This window comes from Uranotaenia lowii, chromosome 3 (assembly GCF_029784155.1).
Source record: "Uranotaenia lowii strain MFRU-FL chromosome 3, ASM2978415v1, whole genome shotgun sequence".
Taxonomy (NCBI): domain Eukaryota; kingdom Metazoa; phylum Arthropoda; class Insecta; order Diptera; family Culicidae; genus Uranotaenia; species Uranotaenia lowii.
Genome location: NC_073693.1, coordinates 18018894 through 18044005, shown reverse-complemented (window position 1 = coordinate 18044005; position 25112 = coordinate 18018894). Strand labels below are relative to the sequence as shown.

Sequence of the window (25112 nt, the reverse complement as noted above, 5' to 3'; positions counted from 1 at the left end):
AGAGATAAGATCCTAAAAAGAAGAGTTCATGCGTGCAATAGGATTCAGAGTTTTTTTTTATTTTTTTTTCCTAGTTTCATCGTTCTATTTGAGTGATTTGAAATTTGAAATTTAAAATTTGAATTTCAATATCAGTTGAGATTTACAAAAGTTAAATTTTTCAATCATTCAGATTTCTGTCTCAAATTTCAATGTCAAAGTCGTTTCGCTTTTCCATCGAAAACGACAAACAGTCTCATTTGGTGTGGTTTCGTTGCGTTGAGACCTTCCGACCAAAGAAAAAAAATACCCCCGAAAAAGCTCAACAATACCAGAGGATTAACTGTCAGCATCATTAAAACGAAAGAAGCATCATTCTAATTGCTCGGGTGCACATCTTCCTCCCGCCACCCCCAGGCACACGCACACGGCTTCCCAAACTCATCTCATGCACCTTACCTATAATATAAGGTTTCCTCAAACTTCTGGCTTAACAACATCCAAACAAATCAACTTCATCATGACGGCTCGACTCAATAGAAAAGCAACTGCTGGGAGAGAGACAGACCGGAAGAGAAACAGGATCCAGGGAGAGAGTCCTGCTGTCATGACACGTGCTGTCGTTCTCTGGAGCGCGCACATTTTTCTTACCCTCGTGCCGGCCAGGAGTCTGGAGGAGGAACGAAGTACCAGGAATATTCATTGCCTTTTATTGCCAGTGGAACATTGAACTTGGGGCGTGAGAATTTGGGGAAAAATTTGCATTATTTACGAGAAAAGTAAATGTCTGCTATTAAAAAATTCGGAAGCTCAAATTATGAATCTTGAAAAAATTTCAATAAATTTTATTCTATTTTTACTCTGTAACTTCATGAAGCAGCAATTAGGTCTAAGACATAATTCTTATTTTCTCAACTCTTCTGTCTCTCACTCAACTCTTCTCTTTCACATTCATGTTCTCTCTCTCTCATATTTAACTTATCTGTGTTTCTTCTCACTATACTCTTCTCTTCTACACCGCATTCTCTTCTTTCTCACATTCAACTGGATCCTCTCTTACTAGCAACTCTGCTCTCTTATCATTGACTCTTTATCCTCACATTCAACTCTTTACTCTTAATGACGGTAATTTTACTACGTGCTACCTATAATAAGCTCAACTTTTCCCTCTCACATTTAACTCAGCTTCCTTACGCTCAATTCACGCCCAACTCATTTCGCTCAATCTCAACTGAACTAAACTAGGCTTAAATATCAGATACTTTCAGAAAAAAAGCAGGACATTTCATGACAAAAAAGCGGGACACAGCCAAAAAAAAGCGAGATATTTAAGAAACTTTTTTAAAAAGCTTAATTTTATTGTCAAATTTATACGTATACCATCAGCGTAAGTTATTCACAGAAAGTACACTAATTTTTTTTTTTAACTCGGATTGATTTTGCTCAGTTTTTCATACACGGGTTTTTGCAATAACCAGCGTTATTTTCCACGATTCTCGCAAATCAACACGTTATGTGAGGGAAATATTTCAAGTTCTACATGTAAACGGCAAATTTGATATCGCGTAAAAAACTTCGTGTAATAACAAATTTATGTCATATTTGTTTTAAAAATTTGAAACATCCATCATTCTATACTTTGGATAATTGAGTCGAATTGAGGTGAAGTATGGCAATTTAGCTAAGATTCTGTCGAAAATTTGAGATCTAAAAATGATTTGGAAGCAACTTAAACTATATTTTCTTCATACCAGAAGTTATTTATATTGCATTGGTTGAACGTGCTCCAAGATCGCTTAACTAAATCAGAATCTTACTATAACTTTGGGATTATTTAGTATTGTCTTGTGTAAACTCTAAAAAATGCTGCTTATTTTGTTTTGTTTTGTGTTGCATATTTTGAGAAAAAAGACTTATTGGAAAGATTTTTCGTGTTGAACCAATGAATTAAAATTTGATTTTTTTCCAGTGTAAATCTTGGTAAGGACTTGGTAAAAGTTTTCTATGAAAAAAGCGGGACATTTTGAGGAAAAAGCGGAACGGCAGGACATTCAACAAAAAAAAACGAGACATGTCCCGCTTTTGCGGGAAGGATGGCAACCTTAGCCTTAACTATTCTTTTCTCCTGTTTTCAGTCTTCTCTGATCTTTAATACTCAATTCTTCTTTTTTACACTACTTACAATCAGGGATGCCAACTGTTTTTCAGAAATGTCTGGAAGATTTTGAAAAAATGTCTGGAAAAGTCTGGATGACGAACTTTATAGGTGTTAACCTTTTTTTGGTCGCCAGATCTCGATATTGAAACCTAGGAAATAACAATCATTACTTGATAATAATTATACATTCTAAATTGTGACGTTTTATGCTTAACTTCCTGTTTTATAACCATCTTAGTGGGATTTCTCACTCTTCAATTACTAATTCGAATCATGTCCTGCCTTTTTCCAATGATAATTTTAATTTTTTTTCTGAATTATCAAAAAATTTATGCCGAAACTCAAAAGTCTGGAAATGTCTGGAAGAAATGACAAAAGTCTGGAAGTCTGAAAACCTAAATAAATGTCTGACAAAAGTCCAAGAAGTCTGGAAGAATTTGACAAAATCTGGAAGGTTGACATCACTGCTTACAATCCATCTCTCACGCTCAATTTTTTTTCTAATAAGGGTCCATATTTTGCGCAAAATTGAGAAAATCACAAAAAAGGAAGTAGAAGAAAGAAAAACGAACGGAAAATTCCAAGAATTCATCCAAATTATTTGTTCCGGATTGATCTCTCGCAACCGATTTGGGCAAATATTTGACAACGCATGGGACCCTTAAGGAGCCTCACTCCTTAACACGTTCGTCGCCATGGCATCCATATTCGGGTGACGGGTGTATTTTCTGAGGGGCCTCGTCACACAAAAAAACGGGTGATGCTCTCTTACTCAAGTTATCCGCTCAGTTTAGCCACACGTTGCAAATTAAAAAGTTCTCCCCCTTTATTCTCTCGCTCCGAGAATTTCTTTGGGCCCAGCTAGTAAAACTATCAAAATGAGCGTGGCGACGAACGTGTTAAGGGTCCCATCTAATTCTCTCATTCTCCAATACACCTCTTTTCTCTCTATCTGTTTTAATCTCTCTAAACTAAGGTTGCCAGATTTTTTTCCACTCCCATCCGGGCCTAGCAATTCCGGGCATTTTTTCAAAAAAATCTGGCAAAATCCGGGCATGGATTTCAATTTTTCAAATCCAAAAACCGGGCAAAATTTAGGTGTTATTATATATAAAAGCAAAGAAAAAATGCAAAAAAAAATGAAATTAATATATTATTGATGTAATTGCAGACTTCCAAAAACTTTTTGGAGCACTTAAATATTTAAAGGTTTATAAAAGTAAATCCGCGAAATAATTTGAAACAACCGTTGAAAATTTCCATACCGTTAATCGATTTGGCTAAAACTTACTCAAAATCTTTGTTTTTTTTTGGTTTCTTTGTGAAAATTGTGAAAAAACCCGAGCAATATCCGGACTTTTTTCACGATATCCAGGCAACCGGGCCGGGCCGGACTTTCTCGAAATTTTGCATCAAATATCCGGGCAAACCCGGATAAAACCGGGCAATCTGGCAAGCTTACTCTAAACTCTTTTCTCTCTAAACTCTTTTATCTCTAAACTCTTTTCTGTCCATCTCTAAACTCTTCTCTCTTTCTAAACTCTTTTTTCTCTATCTCTAAACTGTGTTCTCTCTATCTCTTTACTCTTTTCTTTGTATATCTAAACTCTTTTCTCTCTATCTCTAAACTCTTTTCACTCTTTCTCTAAACTCTTTTCTGTCAATCTTTAAACTCATCTTTTCCTCTTTCTAAAAACAAATTTGAGATAGACAGAAAAGAGTTTTGAGATAGACAGAAAAGAGTTTGGAAAGAGAGCTATCTCTCTCATTTTTTTTTTCTGTCTATTGCTAAATTCTTCTCTCTCTCTCTCTATCTCTCTCTCGCTCAACAATCTGTTCGTTTGCACCAAAAATAATTCTATTTCGTTCACTTCTTGTTTTTGGTTTTCTATTTCACGCCTTAATACCAGATCTTACGTTCAACAATATTTTAAGCTCATCTTATTTAGTTTCCTAAGCGTCTTTTGGACGGGGAATGTTCAATGCCAATCAATAAAGTTGATCAATTGCCAACGGGTCAGTTGTCAGATTTAGAGATCAGATTGCCATCAACAAAATGAAATCATCTGCATCACCGGGCCCGAACGGAATTCCTACCATAGTGCTTAAAAGATATGCCAACAACATATGTAAACCTGTGGCTTATTTAATCAATCGGTCTCTATCGTCTTCTTGCTGTCCTGGTCTATGAAAAACATCGGTTATGTTCCCTGCATTCTAAAAAGGAAACAACCAGGATGTTAAAAGGAGAGGAGAGGAGTCACTTCGTTATGTGCAGGGTCAAAACTACTCGAAGTTCTGTTATCGAAAAGCTCGATGTACAAAGCAAAGTCTTACTTGTCTACTGATCAACACGGATTTTCCCCCGGAAGATCCATCAACACGAATTTAACTCATTTCACATTATCTTCTCTGACATGTATGGAAAAAGTTTACCAAATCGACACAATATACACCGATTTGAAATCACCCTTCGATGGTGTCAGCCATGAAATTTTGCTTGCTAAGCTTGGCAAATTGGGTGTTGCAGACATTAATTTAAACTGGATGGAATCGCATCTTAGCGACAGACAAGTGACAGTAAAAATAGAATCATATGAACCGAAAGAATTCCGGAATCCTTCTGGCATCCCTCAGGGCAGCAACCTTGGTCCGCTGCTTTTCTCCATCTTTTTCAACGATATTCTTCTACTGCTTCCTGAGGAGTGCAGATTGGCTTATGCAGACGGCTATAAAATTTACTGTAAGATAAAAACGATTTCTGACTGCCAGATGTTACAACATAACATTAACGAATTTAATGACTGGTGTTGCGTGAACTGCCTAGCTATTAGCATTCCAAAATGTGCTATCGTTTCATTCAGCCGCAAGACAACTTTTATTGACTGGTCTTACAATATCTCCGGTTCCCCCATTGAACGTTACACGTCTGTAAAAGACTTAGGAGTGATGTTGGATCTACTTTTCGTTAGTCCGATCAATTTTGGAAACCGCTTCTGTTGTATGAAGTCCGAATTCCAAGTTTTGGTCGAACAGAATTGAAGCAGTCCAAGCTATAGCTCTATAGATTTATTAGATACGCATTGAGATTTCTAAATACCATGGAACAACCAATATGAACTTCCCGAATATAGCCAGAGATGCCTATTGCTTGGAATGGAGACTCTGCAGAAACGCCGTATAACAGCACGAGCTCGTTTCTTAAGAAAATACTGGATTGTTAAACCGACTGTCCCACCTTACTTCGTGAAATTAACATCAACGCTGGTCTACGGATGTTAAGATTCCGAGAATTTATCCGTGTTGACTTTCATCGAACTAACTATGGTGAATATGAATGATATGCAGAATCTTCAACTGGTTCAACGAAGACTACACACTTAGAAAAATCCAAGTAGATTTACATGCAACTGCATGGGTAGAAAGGAATCGGCTATTTACAAGTGATGATACTGCACATTAGACTGAGTCGATTTGGGGTCATTTTTGAATTTCGCAAACCCTGGGGTCTTAAAAGCTTCGTCTTGGTCCAAAACTCATCCATGATGTTTTGCAGAATTTTTAAGTAACGTTTACATGAGTAAATTTGAACTTTTAGGTTTGTATGGGAAAATTGAATATTTTGTACTGAAAAATCAACATCGTTTTTGTTTCTTCTGTGGAACCGAGCCAGCTGACAGTTTTTGTGCCAATTTATAAAATTCCTTGAGGAAATTTTCCGCTGAACAACTTTGTCGAAGACCGTAACTTCGTATTTTATTTGGCAAAAAAGTTATTAGCATTTTAATAGGGGTATGTCTTTTCGCATTGATAAACAGTAAATTCAATAGACATCACTGCTGGACCCTCGCGAAGTATTGCATGAAAAGTAGTCATGCAATACCTCGATAGGCACCCTGCAGTGATGTCAATTTAATTTACTGTTTATCAATGCGAAAAGACATACCCCTATTAAACTGCTAATAACTTTTTGGCCTAATAAGATACGAAGTTCGGTCTTCGACAAAGTTGTTCAGCGGAAAATTTCCCTAAGGATTTTTATAAATTGGCACAACAACCATCAGCTGGCTCAGTTCCACAGAAGAAACAAAAACAATGTTGATTTTTCAGTACAAAATATTGAATTTTCCCATACAAACCTAAAAGTTCAAATTTACTCATGTAAACGTTACTTAAAAATTCTGCAAAAAATCATGGATGAGTTTTGGACCAAGACGAAGCTTTTAAGACCCCAGGGTTTGCGAAATTCAAAAATGACCCCAAATCGACTCAGTCTACTGCACATCTCATGTAAATTCCCGGTCGCATTCAATGCTGTTGTTTACTGTACATTTACATTATTCAGCACATCTCACGAATCTTATTGGACAGGGAGTGGTTTCGCAAAATCAAAGAAGTCACCGGTTTGAAGCAATAAAAAACTTTTATTTCACATTGATCACACTTTCTGGTTGATTATCAACACTTGAACTGATCTTCGCAGCCGATTCCCCCGACGACGGAAACGACGGCTGGTGCGGTAAGACAGCAGAAAATTGGATGTCATTCAGTTGGGGCTATGATGTTTTGGGAACTCAGCATCAATTTCCTATAAATAACAGCAATTAGTGTGAAATTATCAAGTCAATCACATTTATTTTTAATATTAATTTACCTTTAATCAACAACCACGGTCTGATTGATAAAAAAAACTAACAACTTTTGCCGACGCAGTACGGGACGGGAAACGAACAGGAATGAAAACAAAACAAAACTGACACTGGCGCTGGAATAAGCATGCATTGACATGTAATTTTCATAGAAATGGTTGAGCTGCTATACTCTTTTTCGAAATTTTTCAAGTGGCGATGTAAAAATGTAAAATCACTTGTATTGTAAGGTTACATTTTTTTATCTGTGTATGACTTTAACACAACCACTGCTGTATATAAATCAAGGATTAGGATTTCTTGCAGATTACGTGAACTTATATCATTGATTAATAGTTGAAAGTTTTGAATTGTATAAGTTTTTGATTATATTGTTGTCATGGAGACACTATTATCAGATGATTGAATTATAATAAATAAATAAATAATTAAAAAAAAACTTTATCCGCATTAAATACTCCTTTCATCTTATGTTCCAAGATAATTCTTTATGTCTGCCATATGTTATATTCCTTCTTCAATTTCGCTAAGCCATACTATGATTCTAGCTCCGTTCATTTGCTAATCATTGCGTGCAGAGTGCAGCTTAGCACTCGCGATAAAAACCTGTGCCCAAAAACCATTAACAGGGAATACCTAAGGCGTGGATCTCGGAAAGACATCCCGGTAAACACTCTAGACTGTTACCGAGCTCACCCTAACCACGATTCTAGTTTCAACTAGCAATTATCGCACCTCGATAGAACCTCATTGGTTACGATATCGCCACTGCGCAAAGCTAACCACGATTCTAAACTCCCCGTTCACTTTCTCGGGCTCCCGAATTTCATACTTTTTCTTGTGTTATCACGAAGGTAGATCGTGTGGAAATGTACAGAAATACGAAGAAGGCGTTGCATCCTTCATAAAGCTTTGGCCAGGACCGCGTGCAGCTTATCCGGCACTAGTTCAACGCTAGAACGGAGGTGACCTCCCACCCCTCAATCGCTTTGGCCAGGATTCCGGCACTAGTTCAACCCGACCCGTAGCCTATGTTGAACTCCATGTGGCGGTAGCCTGTGTCGAAGCAGGTAGTCTCAAGGTCGTCTATTGGTGGAGGTACAGTGGAGGCACAGTGACAGTTGGTGTCCGTGGTAGAGAACTCCAACTACTTCGTAGTCACCGGTTAAGGTCAAGTGTTTCGTTGAGCAATCTTCGTTCAACTTTGTCCGACCCTGAGGAGATGTACCGGGAGTTTTGGTGAACTTGTTCATTTAGCTGAAACATTTGTTACACATTCCTCGCTCGTTACCCTTCTTTCAATCTGACGCGCTTTACCCATTTCCATTGGTTCAACACAATCGATGGAGGTGCATGTCAATCAAAGGACTGAAGCAACTGTCAAACCATAAACAAACGGATTGACTTTGTGTTACCAAAACCTTAATTAGGCCAACCATATTGCAGAAAGACGCGCACGACTTTCCTACACCTTAGAGCCTCGACAATTGGGCCTTAGATACGATGTTATATACTCTGCGTAGACAGCTGTCCCTGGCGCTCAACAAAGAGTTGGTGGTCGTCTGAGCACTAGATTACACTTCTTTGGGACACGCTTGCAGCTTGATACATTTGTTAGGTCCAGCATCGTACTAACTCTTGTGATCCAGAATGCGTAGTATTTGCAGTGTTAAACGCGTATCCGTGCAATAACGTTGCGTGATTTTGTCCAGCACACTCGGTTAGGAGACCTTGATGAACAACCGCTGTATGATAGATTCGACAGCGTTAGCTGACTGCAGCTTGAAGTTCCAGTGTTGCAATCGCCACGCCACGATGAAGTTGTGTAGTTGTATTATGGGTAGTTTTCTGATCAACATCTTTTTTTTTATTAGTTGATTACCCAGGTGGTGAATCCCGTTCACGAATTGTATTCCAAGGTACGGCGAGTCACCGCGAACTGTTTGACACACTATACTTCAATAGTGGGAGGTATATTTGTGCTAGTGAGCTCCAAGGCAATACTCATAGGCGAGACCGCTTTCAGCAAAACTTCTAAACCTTACGACTCCACGTTGAACTCCTATCTAACGACTTGAGATCCGACATCTCCTCACAATGACTCGAGATTTCCACATAAACCTCTCCTCTTCGCGATTCGAGGCCTGATCTCTCCTCTTACGACTTGAGATCTGACCCCTCCTAGCATCGACTCGAGGTTGACGTACACATACCTCTCCTCTGCTTGATACAAGACCCGATCTCTAGTGACTCGAAATCTGACCTCTCCTCGTAATGACTCGAGGTAACCACTTATACCCCTGCTCTTGTTGAATAAAGGCCTGATCCCTCCTCTTGCGACTCGAAACCCGATCTCTTATCGTGAGAACTCGGGGTTGACCACACAAACCTCTCCTCCTGAAGACTCGAGGCCTTACCTTTCCTCGACTCAAAGCCCGACCTCTTATCTCCATGATTCGAGGTTTGCCACCACGACGGGCATCGTGTGCCGATCGAGAGCAGCTTATTCTAGACTCGCGAGACTAAACGCAACTACAAGGATGATTCCCGACAAAGACGTCATCCTACTCCGATTCGAATGACTCACCCGGCGTCGAGAGCCACTCTACCCCTGGGTATTCCCCGATCGTGGAATAACCTTTTCCCGACGATTTCCACTGCGAAGAAGGTCCAGTCTTATTCCCGCAGCTTCGGTGGTTGGGAACCGCATTACTTGGATACTTTCCGAAGTCGATGGGGTCAGTCTACTCCGACCGTTGTCCGGTCTTCTTTTATCCTTTGGCTGGCATTCCTAGGATTTTCGGCCCGAGACTCTTTTTGCCCGTCGTGTGCCAGATCGAGAGCAGCTTGTGCTGGACTCGCGTCTGTCACGGCACACATTTGGGACTTTAAACACATTTGGGACTCGAATATTTCCCGACATCTTGTAATACCGTGGCTATAGGGTAGGGTGCTCAAGTTAACTTCATACAGACAAGTGATGAATGTCTCGAGAGGCGACTTTCGAGCTTCTTTCTAATGATGAATTAGGTCATGTGCACAGATTTTTTGGATATGAAAGTTTCGGGGAAGTTTCACCAATCGTCGCTTGATTGACCTTCCTGTGGATATGGGTGACAGTTCCCTTTCCGATTTGCGCCGGTCCGGCTCTAAGTTAGGAACAGTGATTGATTCGGAGGGCCTTGAGTTGGAATCCTTGAAAAGTACAAATAATATCAAAAACTGAATGAACTTGTCAACTCGTACGGATATCTGTGGTGAAAGTTTGGGAAAAGAGGAGTCATCTCTACTTACCAAAGTTGTGAAGAAGTTAGACAACAGATTAGATAGTGGTAGATTAACGAGAGGAATTCGTATTTACAAATATCAACGGCATCTTCTTCTGCAGCTGCTACGCTCCATCAAGACAGACGATCGAGCCGCAGAAAGAAGCCCTACAGTAATGTAGGAGACTTCAACGCTTGGCCAGTAAACTGGGGTAGTAGATATTCTAGAGGCCTTCTAGAGTTTATTGGAGGTTTTCTCGAGACTGTCGGGTGAGCGCTGTAGCCGGTATCCAATGGTGCTCGCCAGACAGCCCCTGGTTTAGATGCGGAGATTGGAGTCCCTAATTTTTGGCAATGTGACGCCTCTATTGACTGGACGCAGAGGGTGATCCGATGGCCTTCAATCGAAGATTTAAAATGATCAACTTCTACTTGACGCAGCTCTTCTCGAGACATATTCTCGGAATCGGCAGGACATCCAATCTTCAGTTATTCCAGGCTTAGGTCAACAGTTTGATAACTTCATACTTTGGACGCTGAGAATTGTATAACCGAAATCACTGACGAAATCTCTCGTATTACAGCTCGGACCTCGACCTCTGGACTCTTCTGTACTCATATGTGTGGTGGTACTTCAAAGGTCTCACGTACTTAGCTATAATTTTTCCTACAATTTTCAGATTTTTTTCTCGTGGTTTCTTTTGTTCGGTGATGTTTTAAAAAAAATCGCTAGTTCTACGTTTCAGTCTACTTTTATTCGACCATCCTCAGAAACAATATGTTTTACAATTAAATGTTGGAAGAAAAAGATTTTAGAAAACCGTATAGCGGTCGGAAATTTAAAAAAAACGGTCCAAAGCATACAACGTAAGCAGGTCGTCGTGAAAAAATACCTTTTGAACAACAGGAAGAATTTTCTAAATTTACGGCTATAATTATAGATGCTGCTGCAAAACCCATGATTTTCTCTGAACATTTTTAAATTGTTTTTTTTTATATTTCACCGACCGACTCGTTTCAAGTAACACAACAAAAAAAAGGGTTTTTCGAATAAAATTATTCAATGTTCCGTAAAATTCCCGGAAAAGTTGAATGTGCGGTATGGAACCCCTCTTTCTCCACCTACTTCCTACTTGCGTCCCAAAAATGGCAGAGCGCCAGGGCAGGACTGATAAATGGCATGCGTATTTATATGGCACTCCACACCAGAATGGATGGTTCGTTGGATGGATGGATGGATAAGTGCGTGTGTGGGCGTCGCTCGGCAGTGGATCGAAACTTCTGACGTTGTCCCTAACAACAATTCCCTGGGCAGGTGAGATAGAGAGAACGCCAAGCCAGCAGCCAGGCAATCAGTCGTAGTGAATGATGTTGGTTGATGCTGATGCCCTGATGCTGATGGGGCATGGGACATATTTTTATCAGCCAATTCGTCCGGCGGCGGACAACATCCAACAGGTTGGTGTGTGGGTGGTCAACAAATAGCTGACATAAGTTTTTGTCCCGGATCCGGAATGTTCTCGGCAGACAGACGTTTCACTTCTAATTCACCGTGAAGTTATCGGATCAGGACTCGTTTGGCCGGAAACACCGAATTGTTGTGATGAGGATGATGTTATATTTGAATTTTTTTCCGGGAAACTTCTTCCTCTATAACTTAGATGGGAAATTATCGAAAACCGAAAAAATAATTTATTTCAACCTTCAATTGAACCTTCGCTACATCCCTGGCTCCTGCTGATTCCGTAAATGATAAGGGAAATATGGACAATGTCTTCAGGATAACAATCCTCCTGGTGCTTTCTTCCCGGAGAGCTTTCAGACAGATCGAAGGTCTAAAACCTTTCTGAAAGGAGAAGTCTTCATTCCCGATAACATGTCGATTGATTGAGCCTCTGTGTGTCAGAGAGCATTGAAGCGGCTAAGTCTGAGAAAAAGACGAGGGTGGAAAAGGCACTTGTTCAATTTAACAATAGAATTTCATTTGAAATACTGAAAAGGAGAAACGCATTTAACGACTTGACTTGACTTTATCTTTTTCAATAGAGTACAGGAGAAAATGATTGAATTTTTTCAGCAAAAACAGAAAATTTCACTTGAAATTGTCGTATTTTCTTCACTGAAGGTAATGTTTAAAACGGCAAAATTTAAAAAAATTATAAATATCACAAAAATCATAAACATGATAATACAGTAGTTTTTCGATTTTATCACGGTCAAAAAAAATTTCACCGTGAATATGGCTAAACCGTGAATTTGGCGAAACTAAAAATTTAAGTAGAAAAAAGTATTTTTACTGTATTTAATCAATATTTTATAATGTTTTCAGTAGTGGAATCGTTTTGAATCAATGAATTTTGATCATAAGGCGTAATTATCAAAGATTACTAAAAAAAATGGATCGTTTTCAGTTCAAATTATTCTTCTCTAAAGCAAATTTTTAGGTTTTTTCTTGAAACAAAACCATGTTGTATATCCATCTAATTAAAGTGAATTATTTTGTTTTGATGGAAATTTAAAAGTCGTTATCTCTTATTTCGATTTTGAAAAAAAGTTCAAAGAAATTAGCATCAACAAATATTTTTCTGCAAATTTCAAATTTCAATATTTTAATCTTAACACCTTTGATGAACTAAAAAGTATATTTATTCGAAAAATATTTTAAAATTTGCTCAACTTAGACTTTTACAGTGTGTTTCTCGAAATTTGCTTTATGGGCAGATAATCTTTTGTATTCATATGTAGAAAAACAGAAATCTTATATTTTCAGACAAAGCTAGCAGAATTTCATTTTGGTCTTCCAAAATCATCCATTCAGACAATACTGAAGGCTATCCAATAAGGATTACGCACGCCACCCTTTAAAATAAACAATTTCAACAAAGAAATCAGAGACACATATCTCTTTTCAAAAACGCTTAAATTCACCCACATTTTTATATGGTTCGCATAACCAAAAAAGTTATTTTTTTTAAAGCGACTAACCAACACAAGTAACAACACTAGCATCAGCGTAACGTTTAAATACTTGTGTCGATTATTACAAGCGTTTTTAAAATCCAAATGACGATTTTAAACAATAAGCAGATAACAGATAAAATAAGCAGTTCAATGGCATTTTCATATTATTGGATAACTATATACTAGAACATAAACCATGAAAAATATCATAAACAAAGACGCTGTATGCTTTTGAATGTAAATTAAGGACCTGGAAATGGTTTCTGAATGATTTCTAAAAAACCTTAAAAATCGAAACAATAACCGTGATAAAATCGAGCGTGAATTTGGCGAGTATTGATAAAATCGAATAGTGATAAAATCGAGAAACTACTGTAGTGAAAAAAATCACAAAAATCGGAAAAATTACAAATAGACAAGTATGCCAAATTGACAAAATTGACAAAATCCTAAAAAATAAAATACAAATGAAAAAATTACAAAATATCTTCAAAATAAATAATTCAAATTACAAAATTGACCAATAAAAATACAAATACTGCAAAATAAAACAAAAACGACAAAACAAAATTCGACACAAATCACAAAACTTATAAAAATGACGAAAACCAGAAAATCCAAAAAAAAGACATTCAGGAAAAAATGACAAAAAGAACAGAAATTGAAGTGACATCACAAAAATTGCAAAAAGACAAATAAAACAAAATCTGTATATAATGTAGAAAACATAATAATAAAAATATCTCCAAAATGAAAATAACGCAAAAATTACAAAAATGAGAAATATTAACAAAAATGTCAAAAAAGACAAAAAATCAACTAAATCTCGAAAATTGTAAAAAAAATACAAGTTTTACCACCCTTAAACTAAAAAACTTGAAAAGTGACAAAATCAAAAAAATTTCAATTTTAAAAATAACAGAATTGACAAAAAATTCTATAAATAACAAAAATCATAAAATTATAAAAAGTACCAAAATCAGAAAATTACAAAAATGACAAAAATACAGTACACGCTCGTTAATCGAACGCTGTTGGAATCGTCCAAACTACTGAAAACGTCCGATGACCGAGGGTGTCTTGACCAAAACATTATTTTGGTCAAAAGTTATGACTCAAAACAATATTTTTTATCATAATAATTTAATAACTGAAGGTTGAGTAAAAAGTAGTGAGATATGCTAAATTTGATTGCTTGACTACATCGCCAAGTACAAAAATCCATCGAGGAATGGACAGGAAGGCGTTCAATTAGTGAAATAATTAAAAAAAAAAGACTTGAATTTTTTGAATGATTTCAACAATCGACCCATTTTGATTAACTATGAAATCCGCTTCCAAAAACGCCCGATTACAAATAGACAAATATGACAAAAATGACAAAATATTAAAAATTACAACACAAATGACAAAATTGCAAAAATGGAAAAACAAATAAAAATAACAAAAACGGCAAAATTGACAAAAAATTACGAAAATCACATACACATATCTTCTAAATACATAACTTGAATTACTAAATTGATCAAAACAAGAAAAGAAATACAAATACTACAAAATATAACAAAAATTATAAAACATAAAAACGACAAAAATCACAAAATTGCCATTTAGGCAAAAATGACAAAAATGACAGAAATGGAAATGACAAAAATCGCAAAAATTCCGACAATTATCACAAAATACATTTAATTAAGAAAACATCATTAACAATAACAAATATCTAAAAAAATGTCAAAATGATTAGATAAAAAAATATCAAATTTATTACAAAATGACAAAAGCGACAAAAATCAGGAAAATACAAATATGGCAAAATGGCAAAAAAACACAAAAATGAGATATATTGACAAAAATGGAAAAACGGCAAAAAATGACAAAAAACACATAAATCTCGAAATTTGATAAAAAAAACACAATTGATCAAAAACTTGTAAAATGTAAAAAAACGATTAACGAGCGAGTACTATTAATATCATAAAATGACTGAAATGAAAAAAATATTACAAAAATTACGTAAATGACAAAAAATTATATAATTACAGAGTAGCCAGCGAACCGGGAAAATCTGAAAAAAATCCGGTAATTGAAAATGGGATCAGGAAAACCAGGGAAAAACCTGGAATTTCAAATCAAAGCCGGGAAAATTCTTTATCGATCTTTTTTCCCCTAAATCCTATTGAATTCTAAATTTCATTAATTCATAATTTTTTTTGACACGAATGCCACAAGGTGGTAGAGTGTCATAAATAAACCTTAAAAAAAATCATTCATAATTTTTTTTCTCGAAAGCTATAAACAATTGGATTCTAAATTATATGGAGAAATGTGGGCAACAGTCCAGAATTTCTTCAAAAATCTCAATTTTTTAGCTCAGCTCATTCCTTTCAGTTGTTATAAGTGTTTCTCAATAAATTGAGATTTTTTTGTGAATTTACTTATTTTTGACTTTTTTCGAATTGGGGTTATGAAATGTCCAATTTATCAAAAATTACTATCAAAATTTAAAAAAAAATGAAACTTTTAACCTACGAGAGTCGGGAATTCATGAGATCATGCGGGGGAAAATGAAAGAAAACAGAAACACTGAAAATAAGTGGCCACCGTGTTACATGATTTACTGATAAAATGCGCAAAAGATAGAACGAGATATCACAATACAACACGAACCCTGGTTCGAGATGAACGCTCTTCAAAATAATTTTTTTTTAAGCCTAATATCGTGCATTAAAACTGTCTTTTATGTTAGTTCGTTTTGTTGAAATTACGTGTGAAGTGTGGGTGCATCCGGATATAATGGAGTTTTAGTCATCATTTCAACAGGTCGCAGGTAATATGTGTTTTTCTTTTCTAAATTTGCATGCTTTGGATCGTCGATGACTCGACATTTGTTTTTCATTTTCGAAATAATTTCGAAAATGAAAAAAAAAAGATGGCGCGATTAAAGGTTTGTGTAAAAGCTACCCACATTTGGCGATACCATTACAATGTGTAACATCATCCGAAATATTAATCGCCTATACCGACACCTGGTGAGTAATTTTTTTTCTCTCGACATCTGGTGGACGAGTAGAGTTTTGAAACTACTACCAACTACCTACTGCTGGCATAGTTTTGAATGGTACAAAAGAGGACCTTATTATTATTTTTTTCAACTTACAGAGGGGTTACATTACTATGACAGATAAGTTTATTAAAGTTATTCTGACTGGTAGATAGATTGAATTTCAAAATAGTTGTTTTCGGTTTTTGGTAGTAAGTTTAAACTTTCCGAAATATGCACATGCAAAATTTAAAGATAGTTTTTCTCTAGGTTGATATGTATTATCTGAACTATTTTTCTAAAATTTCGTTTTACTAGTTTAAAATTGTGTTTAAACAAATATTGTTAACAGCATATCAATACAAGATGCTCAGTTTTATTGGCTGCATCATCCTACTTCGATTATAGATTGCATATCTGGTAGAGATTGGCAAAATCATATGCTGTATCACAGAAGTGCCTTGGCAAAGTTAATATTATTTCAGTTTGATAATTTCAAAAACTTCAAAAAGTTTGATAATTTCAAAAACTTCAAATAGTTTGATGATTGCGATTACAAACGTTTGGGGTTGAATTGAAATTTTTTTTTTAAGTTTACATATTTGTAAGTTCTCTCCTAAAATACAATCTATCACTATCCAGTCTACACCAGTTTACTTTCCAATAATTTTTTTTTTCTGATAGCAGATAGTGGAAACATGGTGTCACGATTGCGTGCAGTTACGGTGGATGGTCGGATCTATTTGAATATTCCATGGCTTACCCCGAACGAATGAGGGCTCTTCAAACAGATTGAGGAAGTCATAGAGGAAAGGTAAATAGTAAAGCCGTTTTCCGGGTTTCAGGTAAGTGAATTTTTTTCCAATTTCATGTAAATCGTAATAATTGTGAACAAAAATTATCACCAGTATTGTTTAGCGTAATTCATCCGATTTCATTTGAGCTGTCAATAAGCTCAATCAATAATGTTTCTTGGTTTTAATTATTATACTTCGGGAAAGAATAAACCAAAAGGATTAAAATTCCACAAAAAAAAAAAGTTTTAATAGATCAGATTTATGTTAGGATTTGACACTTAATGTAAGAAAATTACAATCATCACTTGAGAAGAAAATTCATCGATTAAAAAAAAAATATTTACGGAATACAGGAATAACATAATAACAATAATCCTGCGTCAATAATACAGGCCATAATCTTGAAGTTTAATAGCAAATCGGGTCGTACTTATTGAGAAACGAGAAAACTGAGCAAATAACAGCAAATAAGAACAGTATTTTAAAATGATTTTGATTTCTTCGTTATTTTGTTATAACTGTTGGTGAAAATACGGTAAACTTTCGTTAGGGCCATTGTTTGATACTTGGAGTTAATGTAGGTACATAAATTTGAAGACTAAAAAATGGACTTCATATACCAATCTTATTGTACAAGTAGTCGAAGTAGTAGTCGTAGTAGTAGTAGTAATAGTAGTAGCAAAAGTAGTAATCTTATTTCTTTATCATTATTGTTTATAAAAATATTTTATTAAATTTATTGTATTTCGGGGTATTGGGGGATCCATCCGGGCATCCGATTGAAGCGATTCTTGAGGAGAGCATTGGGCTACCTCACCAGCACGGAATCGTGGATTGAGGACGGGTCCGTCTCCCCACCCAGTTGAGCGCTTTGCGGTGAAATGGCTCGACTCAGACGCTCGATAAGTTCTAAATGTCCTTTCGATGGAGACAATTCAATCCTATCCCGTTTAGATATGTGAATGCCTCTGTTTACATCTCTTATCCCTTGGAACAGTCCATTCAAAGGCTTTTGAGCTCATCAAGTTAATGAATCTTGAACAAATTTTATAGTAAAAGTTGCTCGCTGCTACTGGCTGCGCCTTGCTACCTGGGTGGTAGATATACATACATACATACATACAAAAGATAGAACGAGATATCAAATGTTAGTGTGATTCTAGTATACATTTTGTATTTTTACTGCTAATCTCATTCTTCATTCATTAAAAAATGTTCAAAAATACAAATGGGCTACGAATCACATTAAGAAATTATCACAATGAAAAAAGCGAATTTTAAAAGCAAACTCGAGTCATAGAATAATTTTCGAAATTTTAATTAACACTTCAAATTTAAAATTTTAATTACGATATTCAATTTTTCTTGCTGGATTGCAAATTCAAACCCAGAATTAAGATTAACATGGCAAGTTGAAAATTAAGCACCCAGCCGACTCTAAATAAATTTAAAAATATAAAATGAAAAATCTCACTCACTATTCAAGACGAAAATCAAATCAAAATTTGAATAAAATTAGGAGGAATAGAATTAAGCGGATTCTATTTTATTAATTTATTTATAGATCCGTAATTTAACCGAAATTCATCGCTGATTATATTTCAAATTTCAGAACTCAGAAACCAGAGTTGAATAGTCGAATTCTGTATGCGATAAAACAACTTTTAATTGGAACTTCATTTCGTCTAAGTCATTCCGTGGACGCGGGTAGGGGCTCATTTATATCTGCACCTCTATATAAATGAGTTTACCTTGTCGTATGAGAAACTTATATTCTGATAGTAAAATATCACAATGTAACTCTCATAAGTACCAACGGATCACTATACGAGCTTTAGTGAAACGGAAAACAACGGTGCTGGTTCCACGGCTTTAAACGAACGCCTACCCATTAGCTCGATGGTCCGATCAGCAATGATTGTTTGACCTGTTTTTATTCTACGTGATAAACCTTTTTAATGATATTCTTTATTTCAGGCCAATATAAGATTCTTTTCCTACAGAGACGGATTTGGTAGATGTTACCAAGATGTTCAAGCACTTGAAAAGAAAAAGCGTAGGAAAATCGGTATCAAAATTGTACCTCTCAAGTAAGTTATTTTGTATTAATTTCTTGCTCTCCTTCAAAATCTCCTTAATTTAATTAGAAGGCCCAGGTTATATGCAGATTATTAATTTTTCTTGCTAATGATGTTGTTCGTTTCAGATACACAGTTATACACATCGTAACAACAAAACTCAGCCCACAGTGGCTATTACTTGTCTGTTACATTACACAACACAGTATAACACATTGTAACAACAAAACTCAGCCCACAGTGGCTATTATTTGTCTGTTACATTACACAACACAGCATTAGACATCGTAACAACAAACCTCAGCCCACAGTGGCTATTATTTGTCTGTTGCATTACACAACACAGCATTAGACATCGTAACAACAAACCTCAGCCCACAGTGGCTATTATTTGTCTGTTACATTACACAACACAGTATAACACATTGTAACAACAAAAATCAGCCCACAGTGGCTATTATTTTTCTGTTACATTACACAACACAGCATTAGACATCGTAACAACAAACCTCAGCCCACAGTGGCTATTATTTGTCTGTTGCATTACACAACACAGCATTAGACATCGTAACAACAAACCTCAGCCCACAGTGGCTATTATTTGTCTGTTACATTACACAACACAGCATTAGACATCGTAACAACAAACCTCAGCCCACAGTGGCTATTATTTGTCTGTTGCATTACACAACACAGTATAACACATTGTAACAACAAAACTCAGCCCACAGTGGCTATTACTTGTCTGTTACATTACACAACACAGCATTAGACATCGTAACAACAAACCTCAGCCCACAGTGGCTATTATTTGTCTGTTGCATTACACAACACAGTATAACACATTGTAACAACAAAACTCAGCCCACAGTGGCTATTACTTGTCTGTTACATTACACAACACAGCATTAGACATCGTAACAACAAACCTCAGCCCACAGTGGCTATTATTTGTCTGTTGCATTACACAACACAGCATTAGACATCGTAACAACAAATCTCAGCCCACAGTGGCTATTATTTGTCTGTTGCATTACACAACACAGTATAACACATTGTAACAACAAAACTCAGCCCACAGTGGCTATTATTTGTCTGTTACATTACACAACACAGTATAACACATCGTAACAACAAACCTCAGCCCACAGTGGCTATTATTTTTCTGTTACATTACACAACACAGCATTAGACATCGTAACAACAAACCTCAGCCCACAGTGGCTATTATTTGTCTGTTGCATTACACAACACAGCATTAGACATCGTAACAACAAACCTCAGCCCACAGTGGCTATTCTTTGTCTGTTACATTACACAACACAGCATTAGACATCGTAACAACAAACCTCAGCCCACAGTGGCTATTATTTGTCTGTTACATTACACAACACAGTATAACACATTGTAACAACAAAAATCAGCCCACAGTGGCTATTATTTTTCTGTTACATTACACAACACAGCATTAGACATCGTAACAACAAACCTCAGCCCACAGTGGCTATTATTTGTCTGTTGCATTACACAACACAGCATTAGACATCGTAACAACAAACCTCAGCCCACAGTGGCTATTATTTGTCTGTTGCATTACACAACACAGCATTAGACATCGTAACAACAAATCTCAGCCCACAGTGGCTATTATTTGTCTGTTGCATTACACAACACAGTATAACACATTGTAACAACAAAACTCAGCCCACAGTGGCTATTATTTGTCTGTTACATTACACAACACAGTATAACACATCGTAACAACAAACCTCAGCCCACAGTGGCTATTATTTTTCTGTTACATTACACAACACAGCATTAGACATCGTAACAACAAACCTCAGCCCACAGTGGCTATTATTTGTCTGTTGCATTACACAACACAGCATTAGACATCGTAACAACAAACCTCATCCCACAGTGGCTATTCTTTGTCTGTTACATTACACAACACAGCATTAGACATCGTAACAACAAACCTCAGCCCACAGTGGCTATTATTTGTCTGTTACATTACACAACACAGTATAACACATTGTAACAACAAAAATCAGCCAACAGTGGCTATTACTTGTCTGTTACATTACACAACACAGCATTAGACATCGTAACAACAAACCTCAGCCCACAGTGGCTATTATTTGTCTGTTGTATTACACAACACAGTATAACACATTGTAACAACAAAACTCAGCCCACAGTGGCTATTACTTGTCTGTTACATTACACAACACAGCATTAGACATCGTAACAACAAACCTCAGCCCACAGTGGCTATTATTTGTCTGTTACATTACACAACACAGTATAACACATTGTAACAACAAAAATCAGCCCACAGTGGCTATTACTTGTCTGTTACATTACACAACACAGCATTAGACATCGTAACAACAAACCTCAGCCCACAGTGGCTATTATTTGTCTGTTGCATTACACAACACAGTATAACACATTGTAACAACAAAACTCAGCCCACAGTGGCTATTATTTGTCTGTTACATTACACAACACAGTATAACACATCGTAACAACAAACCTCAGCCCACAGTGGCTATTATTTTTCTGTTACATTACACAACACAGCATTAGACATCGTAACAACAAACCTCAGCCCACAGTGGCTATTATTTGTCTGTTGCATTACACAACACAGCATTAGACATCGTAACAACAAACCTCAGCCCACAGTGGCTATTATTTGTCTGTTACATTACACAACACAGCATTAGACATCGTAACAACAAACCTCAGCCCACAGTGGCTATTATTTTTCTGTTACATTACACAACACAGCATTAGACATCGTAACAACAAACCTCAGCCCACAGTGGCTATTATTTGTCTGTTGCATTACACAACACAGCATTAGACATCGTAACAACAAACCTCAGCCCACAGTGGCTATTATTTGTCTGTTACATTACACAACACAGCATTAGACATCGTAACAACAAACCTCAGCCCACAGTGGCTATTATTTTTCTGTTACATTACACAACACAGCATTAGACATCGTAACAACAAACCTCAGCCCACAGTGGCTATTATTTGTCTGTTACATTACACAACACAGTATAACACATTGTAACAACAAAAATCAGCCCACAGTGGCTATTACTTGTCTGTTACATTACACAACACAGCATTAGACATCGTAACAACAAACCTCAGCCCACAGTGGCTATTATTTGTCTGTTACATCACACAACACAGTATAACACATTGTAACAACAAAACTCAGCCCACAGTGGCTATTATTTGTCTGTTACATTACACAACACAGTATAACACATCGTAACAACAAACCTCAGCCCACAGTGGCTATTATTTTTCTGTTACATTACACAACACAGCATTAGACATCGTAACAACAAACCTCAGCCCACAGTGGCTATTATTTGTCTGTTGCATTACACAACACAGTATAACACATTGTAACAACAAAACTCAGCCCACAGTGGCTATTATTTGTCTGTTACATTACACAACACAGTATAACACATCGTAACAACAAACCTCAGCCCACAGTGGCTATTATTTTTCTGTTACATTACACAACACAGCATTAGACATCGTAACAACAAACCTCAGCCCACAGTGGCTATTATTTGTCTGTTGCATTACACAACACAGCATTAGACATCGTAACAACAAACCTCAGCCCACAGTGGCTATTATTTGTCTGTTACATTACACAACACAGCATTAGACATCGTAACAACAAACCTCAGCCCACAGTGGCTATTATTTTTCTGTTACATTACACAACACAGCATTAGACATCGTAACAACAAACCTCAGCCCACAGTGGCTATTATTTGTCTGTTACATTACACAACACAGTATAACACATTGTAACAACAAAAATCAGCCCACAGTGGCTATTACTTGTCTGTTACATTACACAACACAGCATTAGACATCGTAACAACAAACCTCAGCCCACAGTGGCTATTATTTGTCTGTTACATCACACAACACAGTATAACACATTGTAACAACAAAACTCAGCCCACAGTGGCTATTATTTGTCTGTTACATTACACAACACAGTATAACACATCGTAACAACAAACCTCAGCCCACAGTGGCTATTATTTTTCTGTTACATTACACAACACAGCATTCTGTTACATTACACAACACAGCATTTTATTTTTGTTAGTTTTTTTAAAAAAAATTTGTCAATATTGTCAATTTTGGCATTGTTATTATTTTTTGTGTTTTTTTTTTGTTTTTTTTTGTTTTTTTTTGTTCATTTCTATTATACTTGACTTTTGTCATTTTTATTATTTTTGGCTTTTAGTTAATCTTTTTTTTATATCATTTTTGTAATTTTTGTCATGTTTTTATTTTTGGCTTTCGTTAGTGATGTATTCGAATCGGGAAACCCGGGAAAAAACCGGGAATTGAAAATGGGACCGGGAAAACACATGAAATGTCAAATCAAAACTGGGAAAATTATTTATCGAGTATTTTTTCCATTTAAAAATCTATCAAATTAGAAATCTTGCAAACCATTCGGGAAGAGCGGGAAAATGTCGGTATATTCATGAATAAAATTCCGGAAATAGTCGGGAATTTCATTAAAAAAATAGATTTTTTTTATATAAGCACATACATCTGTCTAGGAATAAATCGTCTTAGAAAAATGTCTCTACTATAAACTATTTCTTAGCTCACGCTTATTATGCACTGCAGTGAATGTTAAAAAAATGTTTGAACTAAATAAACTTTTCTCAACTGGGGAGATTTAATACGTTCAGTCATGCCAGTTAAATTTTATAGCGTAAGTATTTAAAGATTTTTTAGTATCGTTGTGCACTTTCTTCACGAATATATGAAAAAAACCTAAAAACCTGAATGAAGAAATAAGTTAAAGGAATTAAAACAAATCTAAATGCTGCGACTTTACAGTTTTGATGTGGATTCATTTTTTGAAATCAGACAGTTTTCGATTGAATTCATATCTCGAAAACTAAGATTTAAGCTTAACATCTATCTTATAACTGGAGTTCTTATACACTAGTAAAGAATTGAATCTGCATCAGGAGCTCATTTTTTTTCTTCTGAAAAACAAACGAAACGAAATTTGGAAAAATTATCAGAAACCTAACAAACACTTTTAAACTGGGGGGAGTTATTTTGAAGAGTCCAACAAAAATATTGAATTAATTTGGTGAAAAAAAAATCGATTGTTAATAGAACTTCAAAAGACACAGATATGAATTTCGTTTTCATTTCGGTCAACTAATTTTCTGCAATTTTGTTGGTTGTTTTTAAATAAATTAAGCAACGAGAATTGTTTGTGACACGACTTTACTTATTTTTTTGCTGTTTTCAATTGAGTTCACAGTACCTTTATTTAAATCAAAAATAATCATAATCATACTTCAAGTTTTCATTTGATTGATAGAATATTAAAATAAAAAATTATAAAAAAATAAATTTTTTTTTTTTTGGTTGTGTTATATGCAATAACACACTAGAAATTGCCAAAAACTATCAAAACATAAGTTCAAAAATCAAACATCAAATTGACAAACGACATAACCTCGAACTACTTATCTATTTGTTTTCGAAAATACTTCCTTCTAATTTAGCTCAATTTTAACTTTAGAAAATCGGCCACAATTTTATTTGGTTAATCGATAAATGCACAGAAGGCAGAAGTTGTTGCAATATATCAAGTTTTTTATGTTTCTTGTATATTTTTATTTTACCTAAACCGGTAGGATTTCTAATTGAAAAATTGAATTAAAACATGCATTTTTGAATTTAGATAAATGCACAAGAATTTAGGTAAATAGATTCAGACATCTAGAACTCAGAACTGGTGTGAAAGACTGAATAGAAGTAAAAAAAAATCGGTTAAGGATAGGCTAGAATTATTTGTTTTACCGTATTACCTTTACTATCACCGTATTCTGAATATCCTTTGAGTTTCAAGATTAGAAAAAAAAACACAAAAAAATTAAGTCAATTCACACTTTAACGTTACACTTGCATATAAATATCTTCATTTCTGGTTAAAAACCTGATTAACATATTTATTTGCGCATTTTGAAACAGGGAAAACCTTAAAATCTCAATTGGGAAAACCAGAAAGTAAAACCGAAAATTCGATAATGGAAAATTGCTGGCAAACCTGCATTTTTTTATTTGTGTTAGTTTTGTC

General features: G+C 35.7%; 1 protein-coding gene and 1 pseudogene across 4 annotated transcripts in view; one reads left to right on the top strand and one right to left on the bottom strand.

The window, feature by feature from the left end:
- LOC129751184 (myocyte-specific enhancer factor 2-like) overlaps positions 1-25112 on the top strand; it is a 227748-nt gene that overhangs the window by 51141 nt on the left and 151495 nt on the right. The window lies entirely within an intron of this gene.
- Positions 7491-7566, bottom strand: LOC129758877 (U4 spliceosomal RNA; annotated as a pseudogene).